The sequence below is a fragment of the Tachypleus tridentatus genome, chromosome 10, assembly GCF_004210375.1.
Source record: "Tachypleus tridentatus isolate NWPU-2018 chromosome 10, ASM421037v1, whole genome shotgun sequence".
Lineage (NCBI taxonomy): Eukaryota > Metazoa > Arthropoda > Merostomata > Xiphosura > Limulidae > Tachypleus > Tachypleus tridentatus.
Window position 1 is genome coordinate 102,077,803 of NC_134834.1, and position 14,188 is coordinate 102,091,990.

The 14,188-nt window shown below is 32.3% G+C and overlaps 1 long non-coding RNA gene and 1 other non-coding gene across 2 annotated transcripts; one reads left to right on the forward strand and one right to left on the reverse strand.

The window, feature by feature from the left end:
- The first annotated feature begins 970 nt into the window (after nucleotides 1-970).
- TRNAA-CGC (transfer RNA alanine (anticodon CGC)) lies at nucleotides 971-1,042 on the forward strand. The gene has a single exon. It is a non-coding gene; the product is annotated as a tRNA-Ala (tRNA).
- Nucleotides 1,043-3,519: 2,477 nt separating this feature from the next.
- LOC143229985 (uncharacterized) lies at nucleotides 3,520-13,588 on the reverse strand. Its single transcript, XR_013016147.1, has 2 exons — nucleotides 13,363-13,588; nucleotides 3,520-3,988 (listed from the first exon to the last, which is right to left on the reverse strand). It is a non-coding gene; the product is annotated as an uncharacterized LOC143229985 (long non-coding RNA).
- Nucleotides 13,589-14,188: the final 600 nt, after the last annotated feature.

Consider the following 14,188-nt stretch of genomic DNA (forward strand, 5'->3'; position numbering starts at 1 on the left):
AAGAAGAAGTTTTGTGGAAAACCGCGTGGTCACCAACTTCCTATTTGGATATGGTACATAGAGAAAGAGTGAATCGATCACTTTCAGAGCGTTGTTGAAGAGTTAATAAATGCAGTATCTATTCTTTTCACAACTTGTAGTGTATATTAGAGAACTTCAAATATTTTTTGTGTGATACAGTCAGACAAAAACAGCCTTTATTCTCCAAATATATATTTAGTTAGTTCAAGTAACGTATAACGTATTGCTATTGTGGCTTCATCAGGTTTTTAGTACTAGCCCTAACGAAGCAGCAATGTGAGCTCTTTGTTGAAATAAAAATATTTTATTATTACATGCAGAGTAGTTTTTTGTTTTGTTTTTAATTTTATAGTCAGATAAGCTTCTGTTTCTCGTCTCCGTTATTTCCAGAAAAATTTGCGTGAACTGAAACTTTTATATATTAGTATTTTGCCTTTTATGTACAGATGAGATGTACTGAATTCTGGAACCGGAAAGAAATAATAATAGCTATATTTATTGTATCTCATAAATTATTTCTACTTGCAAATAGCAACTGATAAAATGACACTTTTAAACAGAGAATATTTTCAAATCAAATAATTATTAGCTAATTAATTAAATTATTTAAGAAATCAACACTTATATGTTTGCTTCACATATCAAGGGATAGACCAAGTAGGAGGTGGAATCAAGACATAGATAACATGAATCGTTCACGGAATCACTCTTAGGAAAGTTCTGGATAGAACATATCAAAAGTTTCTAAATTTTCTCACTACGTCTCATGGTAAAAAGGAAAAGTGGTTCTTTTTTTGTGTGTGTTTCACGTTTTAGTATATTACATCATATATGAATTAAAAAATAACAAGTGTTTCTCAAACATGATAATTCGAGTTTTGTTCATTACAAATACTTCAATAAAAAAACTACGTGTTTTTAACATATTTTAACAGAAACATCACGCATTGGGGGTGTAGCTCAGTGGTAGAGCGCTCGCTTCGCATGTGAGAAGTCCCGGGTTCGAACCCCGGCACCTCCAGTACAAAAATAAACTTTTACGCTTACATAAATAATTGTATTAACAATATACTGTTATTTAAACAATGTTTAAATTAGAATTATAAAGCAATCTGAATCACCAACATTATTTTTATTAACCTTGATATCGATTGATTCAAAAACCTATTATATACGTATAAAGTACGCTATATCAGTCTTAAAAATAGAACACTTTTTTTGCATATTTTTTCGTTAATACGTGAAATAAAAGTCAAGGAAGTTATGATTTAAACTTTGGAAAAGTAAGAATATACTCCTGTATGTTTTCTTTATTTTGAGTTCGCCTAGTATTTACAAAGAAATTCCAAATTATTATATATTAATATTAAACTATCATAAAGAAAGTTTTAAAGTTGTAAGCTTGGTAACAAACTCTATTATTTATTGCATTTAATTAAGGCTTGCATGATTTGGTAAGAATATTTTCTAATCTTTGTTAATGACACATAATAAATAATTCAGTAACAAAAAGTAACTTCTTGAGCGTTAATCAATTGAAAACATTGAAACCTCTGAGGTTTTTTTTTTTTTTGGTAATTGCCAAAGTGTCACTAAGTGCTGTTTGGCACACGAGGTTTGTGCCCTGATTCTATTTGACAGTGCTTCGAGTCCTCAGTTGATATCTTGAAAAATCAGAATTAAAAGCCATGATCGATACCATACTAAAACGCCAAAAATTACCGCGTCCATAGTACCGTGACTAGATCTTTCACGCACCTAGCGACGTTTCTGTATATAACACTTTCACTGCTTATGTGTTACTTTTCAATCAGTAAAGATGAATAATTTAAAGTTTTAAATTAATTAATATACACGTAAATCACTCTACGTAGAATGTAGAGATTATGTATATGTTCTTTATAATGTATATAAATGTAATGTAAAATACGTGTGTTCTTATATGATTCAGCCTACCCTGATAAGCTTCTCAGGCTTTATCAATATATTTTCTCTATACATTCAGTTTGTAACAACTACATGTATGTACTCACTAAATAACTTGTACTAGGGGCTCAAATAGATTATTTACCAGATTTTTCACGTTTGTAACATAGCTGCTTAACAGACGCGAATATAATTAAGAACTACCAAGAAAAGAAAGTATTGGAACGATTAACAATTTTAATTAGTTCACTTAACTTTGAAGTGATAGACAGAAAGAAATGCAGCTAGCCAACATATTTTGTCAGTCTTGTTAGGCCGAACAGAAAGATTTTCTGTCCTTCTTATGATGCACAAACGGCTACATGTGTTTGGTATTATATTTCCATGTTAACTTTCGTTGTTTGATCGCTTTTTACTTTCTTTCAATACTATTTACCAATTAGCCATTATATATATATATATATCTTTTTTTTATGTACTTTCAAGTTATTCGACTATAGACTCACATTTTCAGTTTGGCCATTTGTTAATTTATATTTCAACTTCACTATTGTCGTCTTTTATATTCTGATCTAACCATAGCTAATGTATTTTGTGGGAGGACTATTGACTATGAATAAAAATGCCCGTCTAATAAGTGCGTTAAGCTGTATTAAATCATCCACATGTTAAGACTAATTAGGCTACGTTGTAGTATATCTTCTTAGCAAGGCCAGTCTACAGAAAGATATAAAATAAAGATTTATGAAGATTAACAAAAATTAAAGACAATTATCTTTCATTTTTGCCCAACAACAACAACAAAAGGTTCTATCGTCAAGGTACATAAATGCGATAGATTACAAAGCTTGGTTTACAGCACTATAGGTGGCACTGGTACACAATTCTTTTTATTTGATGTCCTCATGTAATGGCGAGTAGTTTTATGTGAATTTCCAAAACAAACTTTACGATGCTAGTTTTACACTGATGCAGGACTAGTGCATTAGGCAAAACTGAACATTTATAATTAATGCATGTTCGATATATCTAACTTCAGGATTACAAGTCTATCAAATATTTTGATGTACTTGTTGGGTTGGTATATCATGACACCGTTAAATACATGCATACCAGTTCTGGTTGGATTGGTGTTTCATTACACTGTTGATTATATACGTACTTGTGTACCAGTTCTTATTTGGATGGTTTGTCATTACAATGTTGGTTATGTACATACTTGTGTATCAGTTGTTGTTGGATTGGTATACGTGTTTGTAACGTACGGTAATAAAGTCTACCCGAAGTTAATAAAATAACTGAAATACATGATAATCTATTTTGAAACAAGTTTTGTCCAATTTAATAAAATGCAGGCTTTGTGTTAACTTACAATAGAAAATAGGTGTGACACCCAGTTGATCAGTTCATGTATCATTTTTCACTGGGTTATAACAGTTTTAGGAATTTCAACTCTTTATTAGTTGCCTGGACATGTTTTCCACTACAATAAAGACAAAGTATTTTAAATGTTATTAACACTGCATGAATAATAGTAGCACCACATCAGAATATTTTATTAAGAGAATCAGGTTAAAGAAACACACTTTATTTTCATTTGTCTTCTAAACTTACATCTTTTTCTTCCTTGGCAACTTACACCCTCACTCTTTAGTCCAATATTAACTTATGGTACTTTCAATTCAAAATCATAACAATGAAAGTATCACTTCTACATAAAAAACAAAACTATATGAACAAACATTAAACTTTCCAACTAATACACACATAATTCCTAATCTTCAATAAAACTTGCTTTTGAAGAACATTTATAGTTGCTTTATAATGAAGGAAGGCATCGTACAATTTTTTAGCCTTTTAAATATTTGTTTTATTTTATTCACTCGGTCTGTGCATTCTTAACAAATTCTGCACCTTTATGTAAGAAATCACACCAGTTTTCCATAAATGTGATGTCAGCTTCTAAAAGTCTGTTCAGTTTTTCTAATTTCTCTGGAAGGTTGTTGATAAGTACAAACACCTCTGTCAACGAGGCTGCTAACTGGAAAGAAAAAGTGTAAACAAACAAAACTGGAATCTACATTTAATGTCAAACTGTTTATTTCATGAATTAGATTAATTTGTGAGTACTGACACTTTTAAACAGTGTTACCATCGTTAGGCGTGTTGGAATTCAACCATTGCTTGATACATATGAACAGTTTCTTTCAAAATATTTACACTGGTAATCATAACAGATAAGTCATCCTTTTACATTAATATAAATACAGGAAAACAGTTTCATTTATTTGAGATATTCTAAAACAAGACTTTAAATTATGATGATTGTGTCCACTTCAGATTTCTTTATTTACATACATAGTGTTTGTTTCATCACACAAAGTTGAAAGCCACAAAATTAAAAAAATCACTTTTTATTTTGTTCATAACTTACTCTTAAAAGGTGTATTTCACACACACACAGTATATATATTGTTTGGTTCATTGGACATTATTAACGATATACTTGACATCCTGCATAACTTCAGATATGGACGCTGATCCAGCTGTGAATCATGCAAATAGGCCTACTATGGCTTGATACACAATGAGGGTATGGCAGTATTAGACATTTATTTCTGTAAATGTAAGCTATGTCAGAGTGATTTTTGTGTGAATATTGTGGACAGGTATGTTTTATAATGAAGGATTGTGCAGGAAACTAACAGGGTATATTAGATATTAACTGAGTTTTATGTTTCTTGAGAGACAAACAGACTGGACACATTAGATGAACAGTGAGAAAACTTTTATTACAGACAACAAAATGACTGTGTGCTAGTGTTACCAAATCCACTTATTACAAGCAGAACTGGACTTGTGTTTACAAAAGTAACTTAAATTTTCAGGACCTGCGGGTTGCAGTTTTTGGTCTTGTTTTATTTTTAGGTCATTTATTTGGGATTATTTTTTAATAGCTGATTTCAACACTGAGTCAAATGGCTATAGAAGTTGTTTTGATGACTGATTGGGTCAATGAATAGCTTACATGTTATTATAATTTTATAATCACCTGATCCATGCTCCTGTTTAATTAGAAAACACACCCACAATTGCAAAATTTATGGCTACATTTTGTATAGCAATTAAGCCTTACATAAATATTGACATTTTGAAGTTAAGCCATGAGAGTCAGTTTATCTTGTTTTGGGATTGTTTAAAAAGTCAGTACCACTGTTTTTACTTGCAAGACTTGAAAACACTGCTGTATGCATACCTGTATGGACAGGAGGATGACTTCGTACCTCTACTGGATAACTGACTAGCTTTTCTTCTCTTGAGATTAATCTCTACAGCACAAGTGACAGAGAAACTCAGGTAGAACTCTTCAAAACTAAATCTCTACACACATTTATGAACCCTTGGACTCTGTTTTGGAATTGCTTCACTATTTGACCATTATCTTCCCTCCCCTTTACAAAAATCATTGACAGGAACTTAATTCACCCAAATGGCCAGCAAAAGGACAATGCTGCATTTTCACAGATAAAAAAAGTGTTAAGTGATATAGGAAAGAAAGACAAAGATACAAGCCAATGCTAAAACTCAGAAACTTTGATAGTTTTCTGGACTAAGTGTTTCACACAAAATTTACACAGAAACAAAGTATAAAAAAAAAAATCAAAAACTTCTACAACACTAAAGATGGTGGAAAATACGATATCCATGTACCACAGCAAGGGTAACAACATACAAACTGAATATCTTGTTGTTTGGCCTTTACTTGTAAGGAAAACTCATATCGTATTGACATTTGCCCTTTAAAATGTGAAATTGTCGTCTCAAGTAGTTCGTTTGAACCTTTAATATCATCTGTAGTGATCATGAACTGCTGTAGTAGTGTACTCTTTGTATTTAAAATTTACAGCTACTTGAAGAATAAAGACAACAATAAATCAGCATCTTAGAGTCCATTTCAGTTATTAAAATATTTATTAAGTTTAAAATAAACTCATTAACTTAAATGTTTTGTGTGTTGTTCACCCAGTAACATGAAAAATTAAATGAAATGAGTATTAATAAGTTAGAAGTTTCCTGCTTACATTTCATCCAACCATCTTCTCTAATTATAATGTATGATGTAACTTCTGTTATTTCTGTATTATGGATTTTTGACAGGTACTGACCTTGTCTCACAAGATTAGCTATCTTAATTTAGTGTTGTCCCCTATATGCAAACTTTTCTTTATGTATGCCAAAAGTACCTGTACATGAGATGTGAGAAGATGAATGTGATGTGCCTGGGCCCAGCATAGAAGATCTAAAAGTCCAGAAACAAAGACCTCTGGACTGGGTACCACCTAGTTAGTTGATATGAGTTACCACCAGAGTTATTGGAATGCTACTATCAAATGGTGACAGGTGGGAAAAACAGAGCAAGATAATGCCCATGTAACTGTAAAAAGTTCAAGATATTGACATGCAAGACAAGTTTGTCTGCTGACCAACGGCCTGAAACTACATGGTGATCAATCCAAGGGAAGTGTCTGTGAAGAGGTGGACATTTGAGAGGAATTTTGTGGATGAGAAAACCACTTGAAGTAACAATGTATCTCAGGATGGCTGTTATGAGTATTAATGCTTATATTAATAAAGCAGAGAACAATGTTTTGACCATCCTAGGTCATCTTCAAGTTAACAAAGAGAGAGTTTGCAACTGACTGTTGCTGGGCATGTCTTAGGGACAAGAGTGCAAACAAGTACAAGATTATAGGGGGCATTGCAGTTAGGTGTTATGCTGTTAATTAGTATACTTATAAGGATTTTCCTCTATACTGGCTTAATTTTGGTTTTAGTTGTATTTGATTTTGTATTTGCTTATATTTGTTTCCCTACTTAGTGCCTGGATATTTTCTACGGTTATGTTGTGTTTATTTGATTTGCAGTGTTTAAAAACATGTGAAGGTGTTTTTTGAATCTGGTTTCCATTTTGTTGCTTGTTTCTCCAATATAGAAGTCGTGGCAGTTGTTGCATTTAATTTGTTAAATAATAAATATGCACAAACGGCTCGTTTTTGCATATTTATTTCACTACAAGTGGGTTTTCTCGACATCAGTGATTATTTGTTAAATAATGTTGGTGCTGTGGGAGAGGAATTTTCACACTTGCCAATGTGTGGTGTTTGTCAAACCACCATAGAAGATCAATTCTCAAGGAAGAAGGGAGGGAAATGATGGTGGAGAGAGAATCCAGTGCAAGGTTCCATCATTCATAAAATGTCCGCTATAGGGATCTCATAAGGGCATGACAAAGGGGACCAATGCAGTAAATGGAAGACTATGTCCCCAAAAGCAAAAGAACCTCTCGAGCAGTAAGTGACTTAACTGAAAGGGCACAGTGAACTAAAAGTTTCATAGAACTGAGGCATAAATGAGAAAAAAGAGCTTCACTGATGTTGGTGCAGAAGAAGACACCCAAGTGTATTAAGTATTGGGTGGGTCAAAGAACTGAGTTTCCAATTTTACTACAGAAAGAAGTTGGTGTGATTGGATGATTCCTGCTTGGAATGGGCTAGAAGTAGCCAATCATTCATGTAATGATGAAACTTTCATCCCAAACTATGAATACGACAAGCAAAGGATCAAAACACATGTGGAGCTGAGGCATGTTCAAAGGGAAGAGCACAAGTTGTTAAACCACCCCAAGATAAACAAACCAAAGTCAGGATTGATTGGAGGGCTATAGAGGCATGGAGATAGGCATTGGAGAATCTAATGTTAGTCTCTATGTACCTAATATTATCACCTTCATCTTGCCCTTACCATCCTTCTCAAGTATCTATTTTCTATACATCTCCTTCCAGAGGCTCTCCACAAAAATCTTAAGACCATATACCTCATCTCTTCCAAGTTGGCCTGTATTTAACCCTCAGCTCTGTCATTACATACATGGTTTCTTTGTTGTTGTGACTTTAATGGTAGAGACTTCATTCTGGCTCATGTTCATTTAACACCTACTTATCTCAGGAACTTATGTCTTGCTCTTTATCTTTGACATTGTCCCTGACAATACTGAGTCACTAGTAACACCCACCAGACTACAGTCCACTCTTTTAACTTTTGTGGTCTGTTTCTCTCTGCCAAAGCCTTCCATGACATCTATTTCCATTTTTCATCCTTCTCATGTTCCTTCAAATCTGGGTAGTTCCTTTTGTCAATATCATTGCTGACATATCATCTATCATCAACTGTACCAGTAACTATGTGGTGGGCTTGAGGCTAGTGAATTCTCACTCAATTGTCAAAATATCTTCCTTGCTGGTGCCCCTTGGTTGAAGATGAATGGGTGACAAAGGTTCTTTCAGAGGAACTTGTTCTCTCATTTCTCCCCACCTTGTTTCCTTTTTTCCTCCTCAAGATCCTTCAACTCATCAGCATTTGTCAGTATCAAACCAATTCAGTATATCTTAGAGGGTTTTACTCCCATATTTTCATGGTTCCTAAGAAAACCTGGGGATTTGTGACACATCAATTTCTCACGCTGTAACTGCTTCATCTCACTCTCCAATAAGGCCCTAACAACAAAGAAATGACATATGTAATACCAGAGCCGATGATTAAATGCAGGCCAAAGTAGAAGAGAGAAGGTGAAGGGTATTGGCTGAAAATCCCTCCAAAATTTCTGTGGAGAGCCTCTGAGAGAAGACACATAGAAGGGTTGTAAGGGCAAGACAAAGGCAAAAATACTGAGTACATGTGAAACTAACATTAGATTTTGGAACTGACGTTGGAACATATTAATTCAAACAAGAGGGGAGTGCAAGGCTTGTGACATATGTAAAGAAAACGTTTGTATATAGAGGGCAGAAACGAATGAGAACAGTTCATCTTGTGAGACAGGTAAGTAAGGCATCAGAAGTATACTCTGTTTATCATTGAGTGGCTTATGATGTACACTTAATTACTGTACACATGATATTGGTTAAATAAGGTGTTTGTTTCTGACATAGTGTAATGTTAGTTACTGTACACATGATATTGGTTACATTAGGTGTTTATTGTTGAATGGCTTGTGTTGTACAATTATGTTAATTATTGTACATTTGTAACACCAACATAAGCTGAGCTGTGGTTTACAAATATTTTATTTTCATGTAAACCAAGAACAGCAGTTCTTATTTATATATCCAGTACCATATTAGTACTGTTTATATCACATAGGTGGCAATTTACTGATGTCTGGCTGGAACTACCTGTCAAAATCTAAATATCAAGTTATCTCTATACGGAAAAGTTACCATATTGCATGACATCTAATATAATGATTTTATGAAAAAGCTATGAGAGTTGATAAAACAGAACTGAAACTAATAATAGAATTTAAAGTTGAAACTGTGCCATAAATTTTTAAGTATGCTTGATATGAAAATTACTTATTGTTAGTTCTAGTTTTAAGGATAGTGTACAAGTTTGGATCCTTTGAAAACAAGTAACTTTTCATCTTTGATCAGCATTAAATATATTAAAAGTAGTAAAAAATATAGATTTAAATGGACATTCTTTAGAGAGAAAAAAAGATAGCTGAACTGTATGAACTGGTATTTTATCCATTTCATCTGAGTTTCTTCCATTTGTGTTCAAGTGAGACTGTGGTACTTATTCTGCCAAATAAGCTTCTCATTCAACTCAGTTTACCTAGTTGTATACTTTATATGAATAGTACCCATTTCCAGGACTGAATTTAGACAGTTATAGGCCCTAAGCACTGAAAATATTATGGTGCCCCATATACATATAATTTAAAATAAAAACAATACTAAATTGTAAAATAAATTTTTATCTTTCAAATTTAAATAAAACTTAGATACATGATGAAATTAAAATAGCTTCTCTCTTGATTTTATTATTACAAAATCCTGGATAGTTTCATTGAAGCTGAGTCAAAAAAGCATGTCCACTTCTATACACACGGTAGGGAAAGTGAATGAATTATGTCCTGACACGTTGTTTGTGACATAATTCTGCTGATAAAAGTAGCGTTAAATTATAGAATTGTACACAACGTACATTGAAAACACACATACAACTTCACACAGTTTATACTCATGAACGCAGACATGAAAAAGGTGAGAGTGAATAATAAAAAGAAAAACCAGTAAAAGAGTGTAGAGTGAAGTGTAAGGAAATCTAACAAAGTTTTGATTGTTCCCATGATGACTAATTACATGCTTTCTTTGAAATATCAAATTCTTTCAAAAATATTCCTTTTTGTTGTGGTGCTCCTGCCTTACTGATGCCCTGTCTGCCTACTGGGGAATCCAGGACTGCCTGTTTCTTTCACAAATACCAACCTGCAGTACCAGAACTAGATAAAGATGTTAATTAAATTTATTTATTTATTTATCAACCATTAGTATATTAACACAACCACAACTCACATGACATCAACCAAGCCACATTGAACACTATAGTGTATGTATGACATCACACAATGTGTAACACAACATAACTGAGGAGAATGTACACATACATGATAGACATGAAAGATGTTAACACAAATGAATGAAAGATGCACAAGATCATGTGATCTTGTATGACAAGAAGGGAAAAAGTTGAAAATATGTGAACAGGTGCACCAAAGAGTGAGGACAACAGGCGTGAATAGGGAAACCTTGGTTAAAAAAGAAAATGTGAAAAAAAATTACAAAGATTATGCAAACAGGTAAAACGTCCAAACACTATTTTGTAAAACAGTATGAATAACAGGTAAGCCAAGCCTAAAATTAATTACTGAAACCATGTAAAAACCAACTAAGTTAATAACCATTTTTTACTATTACTGTTCAACACCTACTATAATTTTGTTTATCCTTTCATATAATTCGTTTGCTTTTTACATTTGCACATATTTCAACATCTTTTCTAATTATTGGTTTAGATTTTACATTTGTATACAGTGGTATCACATCATTTCATAACGTTACCTGCATGTATTTCCTAATTGTGAGTAAACGTTTTCCATTTACAGTTATCTCATCACATGATGGAATTGATAAAAAACAAAAAGAATGGACAAAACCTATGATTGTATAATTTTATTTGCCTTTTGGGATTTATGCATGTGATTAAACATATAAACACTGGAATTGGTCATTTTATACCATTTAAAAATACAGAATATTTTGACATTATCTATTTGTGTAATTTTCTTTGTCTGTTTCACCTTTGCCTTTTCACCCTTGTCTTTATTACTACCACTGGGAATGGACATAGTGTATTGAACTTCTTCTGTATGTCCTCATATGCCCACTTCACTTTTCTGTGATATTATACAACTTGTAGGTACATATAAAAATGTCTCTATGATTCTTCTACTTTTCTATAGGTTGTAACAAGTAAATAATATCAATGCATAGAAACCTCTTAGGAGTTTTAGTTTTCTAACAGAGTATCTGACCTTTGAGATGATTTACCTTCAGATGTTTAAATGTTAAATGATCAGAGCTAGATATATCTTTTAAATGGATTAGAAAATCCAGCTGGACAAATAAGTCCTTTATTGTTCTTAAATATTATGTCATAGTTGAAATTAAAATATGGAATATCCTACAGTTATGCAACAAAAATAAAACCTTCTTGAATACTTACCCTAAACAATTCTCTGTAGTTATAGAAAATCTAGTCAATGATGGTTTTACTTATAAATGAATCATGACAAATATGCCCAAAGTATCTTGCATTTGTATTAGTAATCTCTGTTGAAAAGGCCAAAATGCAATGCACAAATGTACCATTCTTATATTTATGGGAAAAAATACACATCACTTGTTTTTCTTTTAATATAACATACTGTAAATTTTAGCTGTAACCTTCTAAATTGAGGTCTTCACCTTAAAAACCAAATTTTCATTTATTTATAAAGTTACCCCTAAAAGAACATAATGAAAATATTATGTTTTGTTTATCAGAGATTAGAATGCTAACAGTTAATCAATATAATGCCAAGGACAGCATTATTTCAAAACATAAAATTCTAGTCTTATAAGATGAAATATTCAACTTAACTGAAATACTGGAAAGGAAAATCTGAGTTATGTTATTCTGGGAAGAAGATGAAATTATACACTTGTTTTTTCCACAAACATAAATGAGGAATTTTTGTCTGTGATTTCTTTCAGCATGTTGTGGGACTGAAAATACACAAGTTAGAGAGGTAAAATAGTTTGTATGTACTAAATATTTACAGTAATGACTCGGCTAATAACTTATGTACAGAACTAAGTACATAATTAAACATATTGGGAGATGTTTTTGATTTGAGATCTGCAGATTGTAAGTCGAGTGCCCTGACCACCAGGCCATGTCAGGTTAAAAGAAATAAAAATGTTCCTTAGAATGCTAATAGAATGACATTTGGGATTATAAGGCTGTCATACAAGGATAGGTTAAGATCTCTTAAAACTGGTTTTTCTTGAAAAATGATTAGTTTAAAGAGATCTAATTTAGTTGTTTAATGTTGTTAAGGGAAAGTACAATGTTGATGCTTCATCTATTTTCATATTTAATGGCAACAGTGACAGAACTATGAAACATAGATACAAATTTTGGCAGTGTAGGAGTAATCTTCAAATAATAAACCTTTGTTTTTCTAACAAAGTAGTCAGCCTTTTGGAATAGGATGCCTTTGGGTGTTGTGGTTACAGTAAGTTCAGAGGCATTCAATAGAAGGCTTAAAAATATCGGAACAATAAGGACTGATTTTGAGGCTTTTTATTGGATGGGATAGCCTAGATGGACCAACAGGTCCCTTGTTGTCCATAAATGTTGTTATATTATAAATAAGTTTTACGAAATTTTATTTCGATGACAATTAATATATGATTGTATATGTGTTGGCTCTTATATGAAATAACTTATTTAATATTGTACACGCAACTTGTGTCTTGAATTACACCAGCATAATCACCAAAGTGAAAACACAATACTACTACTTATTATAAACGTTATTTGGTTTGAGTGATTTATGTACATTTCTGGTCACTTCAGAATTCAGTATTAAACGTCAAGCTCTTTGCAGATAAATTGGACATTTTAGTGAGTTTGGCCTTCAGCATAAACTTACAATAAAGCTACATAAAAAAAAAAGTTCTGATCACGAGTTTTACACTTAGGTAACTACTATCAATCCTAATACAATAATAGTAGTACTTTCCAAAAGTCTCAGAAATTAAATCGCTTTCGAATAATTGGCTGTTCTCTTTCATGCGCAAAAGTAATACTGATAATAATAATTAATATAGTACTTTTAGCAGCAAAGTAGTTCTAGTATTAGTACACAGTATGACAATGGTCAAAGCTATTGCCAATTTGTTGTACGATAAATATTTTACGTTTCCAGACATACACGTATATGCTTATCAGTATTACTGATCTTACCCTGTCGATCTGAAAAGCAAGTTCCTCGTTTAGTTCTTTTTCATCACTCAACTCCGAAATAGATACTTTTGATACTCGGGAAACACGAGAAATTTTAGATGTATTAGCGAATTTATTACTTGCCATTTTAATATTTAGAATTTCCCGCCAGTAGTGTTCATCAGTACCACTATCAATAGAAGACACGCCTATTTACTCTGCCAAGTTCGTGACTCCTTCAATGGTAGTTAAATATTTTATAAAAACTTTAATCGCTACATAAATATTAGTTAAGTATTTTATAAGAACATTAATCAACTGATACATTAACTGCTAAGACTTTTGTTTTTGTTTACTTCATTTCAAGTGTCTTTACATAATTTTAGATGAATTAGTTTTTATCGGATAAGATACTGTTTTGTTTTTATACTTTATTAAAAAATATTCAATTTCTTGCAAGGAACATTGAAAATTTCAGACATTATTTGTTTGTTTTAGTGCAAAGCATATTAGGCTATCTGCTTGTTAACAGTGGGTAATCAAACCTCTAATTTCAGCGTAATAAGTTCTTCAATTTACCGCTGATTTGATAATCTAATCCTTTGTGTTATATAGAATAAGTTACTTGTTTTCAATGGAGAAATTAAGATTATAATAAAAAGTACTGTAAGTAAAGCAAGTTTCTCGGGTTGATAAAAGAGACACTAGAAGTTGTTATACAAGATTTATAGTTGACATAATCCACCTGTGTTGATTAATGCAGAACTATATATTATAATGTATGTTTGTGTGTGTTTTTCTTATAGCAAAGCCACAAAGGGCTATCTGCTCAGCCCACCGAGGGGAA